At 35.3% G+C, this 3,106-nt stretch overlaps 1 pseudogene; it reads right to left on the bottom strand.

Moving 5' to 3' along the window:
* Window positions 1-317: 317 nt before the first annotated feature.
* Window positions 318-2,628, bottom strand: LOC124087347 (small ribosomal subunit protein eS4, X isoform-like; annotated as a pseudogene).
* Between the last annotated feature and the right edge of the window lie 478 nt (window positions 2,629-3,106).

Below are 3,106 nucleotides of genomic sequence, written 5' to 3'. Positions count from 1 at the left end.
GGCCCCATCCAATATCTGACTTTTAATCTTATGAGAAATCCTAAACCATAGGCACCCAACCAAGCTGCACCCAGGTTTCTGATCTCTAGAACCTGAAGAAAGAGATGTTCGATATTTTAAGTCACCATATTTTGGGGTGTTTTGTAATGTAGCAAGAGATAACCAAGGGGGTAATATAAAAAAAAGAGTAGCTAATATGCATATGCATTATCTTTATTTTATGTCAAGAACTGGACTAAATGTTTAACATGCATCATTTTATTTATTTTTCATAATAAATTAAATCAAATTTAAATAAATTTCAGTCACTAAAATACTATTGTTATCCTGATTTTACAGATGAGAAAACAACAAACAAACTGAGACCAGGTTACTTGACTTGCTCAAGGCTACATTCTAGCAAATCAAAAGGAGAGCTAGGACTCAGGTCCCTGTCTGATATTTTTAAAGGGTCCTTGCTCCAAAATCAATGAAAACTGTAAAGGATTTCATACCACAGAGAAAGTATGTAAAAACTCCAGAAGTAATCTAGGGACAGAGTCAGGCAGTAATGACTGCAGGCTTTAGACAAGTTTCTATATTTATGATGGGTCTCAAAGGATGAGAAGTTAATCAGAGCTCTAAAAATTGAAAGTCAAGATGTGCAGAACACCTAACATGCGCAAAGGCACATGAACGGAAAAGGGTCTTGCAATCTGAGAACTTCTTGTGTAAAGTTTAAAGCTATGGGAGATGAGGACAGGTAAATAGATAAGACTACAGCAAGGTTTTCTCCTACTAAACAAAATGCTATGAATCTTTCATTGGGTTCCTCTGCCTTTATTTTTCAGCTTTTTATGAATATCAATAATAAGATGTCATTTCAAAATAAGATCAAAAATTTAGAACTTAAAATATCAAACTATGTAAGAGTCACTGTAACTCAGAATCATACTATAACAGAAGCAGTTCTAAGAAATATTTACCTTTTTCTACAGTGCTCTATGACAAGTAAATGACAATGAATAGACCTTACCCAATGTTTGTCGACATGAATAATTCTGTAAATATTACCTCATCCTTTATGATTTCATTGATCTCACATCAGGTGTGTGGTTTCATCTTAAAAACCTAATTCAACAAACTGCAAGTCTATTATGTTCTACCTGGGGAATCTGTGGCCTTGGGTACAGAAAGGAAAACATCAGCAACATTGAACTCTCATGCTTCTGTTGCAGAAAAATATGTTTAAAATTTCAACTGATATTTGTGAGGTCAGATATTAGATTTCTATATACTCAAAGAGATCCCAGATGGTTTAAAGAATAATCTTACAGTAGAAAGACTATCAGAAACACTGATATTTAGCAGACGAGTAGAGGAAAAATAATTCACCCAACTTTAAAGCATAAAGGATATACATGCAAAAATAGTAAGCTTTTAAAATATAAAATCCTTATACTTAAGTTGAATATAGAAGAGCAATAACATATTGAAGAATTATTTCCATCAAACAGGGTTAATATTTGGAAAGAAATCCTGAAATCTATAAGGAGAACATCAACATTCTGATTAGCAATAATAGTTACTGCAAAAATATCCATTATATTCCAGATGCTTTATTTATTCTCTCATTTCATCTTTTCAATAATAATAATAATATAAGCTTTGTATAGCAAGTATTGTTATTCTAGCTTTGCTGCTGAATAAACTAGCTTAGCAAGACTAAATAACTTGCCCAAGATTAATAAGCGACAGAGCCATCTTTTTTTTTCCAAGAGCAATTCATCTGCTATATTTTCTTTAATTAAGTACAAAGATCTCTACCTTCCAGCCATGTCACCTAGAGACCATTTATTTCATCCACTGCTCTGTTTGGCCACCAGGCTCTTGTCTTTTTCTTCAGCAATAGTGAGGTAGATTCCTTTTCTTTGGAGAAGATAAATCCATGTTTTTTTGGTCTTTGCCAATGACAAAAATGTTGGAGAGCTGGGTGGCAAAGCTGTTGCCATTGGCATCTTTCACATGAACCACATCAAAAGAGCAAGGATGTCTCTCTCGAAGTTGGTAATCATACCAATTCTTCCCAAGTTAGCATCTCTGGTCACCAAACATAGGTTACCAGTATAAAACTTGATGAAATCAGTAATGTTACCAGTCTCCAAATCAAACTGAATGGTGTCATTCACCATGATTAGGGATCAGGGTAGCAAATGGTTTGAGCATATTGAGTCACCAGATGAGAGCTTCCTTTTGTGCCCACAAAGATCTTTCTCACCTTGAACAACTTGTGTTTGGCCTCCTAGGTATAATATGATGAACACAATCCCTGGTGTCATAGATGAAATGGAAATTCTCTCCAGTCTCATCAATGCTGATGACATCCATAAAACCGGTGGGGTAGGTTATTTCAGTTTTGACTTTGCCATCAATCTTAATGAAGTGCTGCATGCAAATCTTTTTTTAGTTTATCTCCTGTCAGGGCATACTTAAGTCTGTTCCTTGGAAAAATGATGAGAGGAAGACATTCTCTTCCTTGTGGGGACCTGTGGATGGAAGAGGAGCAAGCACACCAGTCAATTTATCAAGCATCCAATGCTTTGGAGCTGCTACATGCTGCTTCAGATGTTTCTTGGGACCAAGAGCCATGGCTGCTCTAGGCACAGACCCAGCCCAAGCCATCTTTTAAATGAGATTTTCAAGTTTATATTTCTCCTGCCACAGCCTGCTACATTAGTAAAAGCATGAAGACCATGAACAGAAGCTATGTAGATACTGTATTATTCTCAAAAAAAAAAAAAAAAAAAAAAAACTAAGTAAGTTAAAGCAAATTTGAGATGAATTTTAAGCATCATTTAGAAAATGTAGGAAAGGAGGAAAACATTTTACCATATCAGCATTAGGATTTGATAAAACCTATCTGGAAAAAATTTGGTAAGCACTTATTGTTTTAATTCTTCAGGGCTGTCCGAACATCACGCTCACTCTGAGCCTTTCCTGGTGTCTCCTCGCCCAGAGAGAGATATGGCACCTTCCTCTGTATCTTAGAAATATTTATCTCTGTGTTCTCAGTGCATTGCAAGTAACTACTGGTACATACACAGGATTTCTCAATAAATGTTTATTA

Source organism: Marmota monax, unplaced genomic scaffold (assembly GCF_021218885.2).
Source record: "Marmota monax isolate L192 unplaced genomic scaffold, Marmota_monax_Labrador192_F-V1.1 WCK01_AAM20220418_F8-fsc00012, whole genome shotgun sequence".
In the NCBI taxonomy this organism is placed as follows: domain Eukaryota; kingdom Metazoa; phylum Chordata; class Mammalia; order Rodentia; family Sciuridae; genus Marmota; species Marmota monax.
The sequence above is the reverse complement of the archived record's forward strand: the minus strand, read 5'-3'. Positions and strand labels throughout refer to the sequence as shown.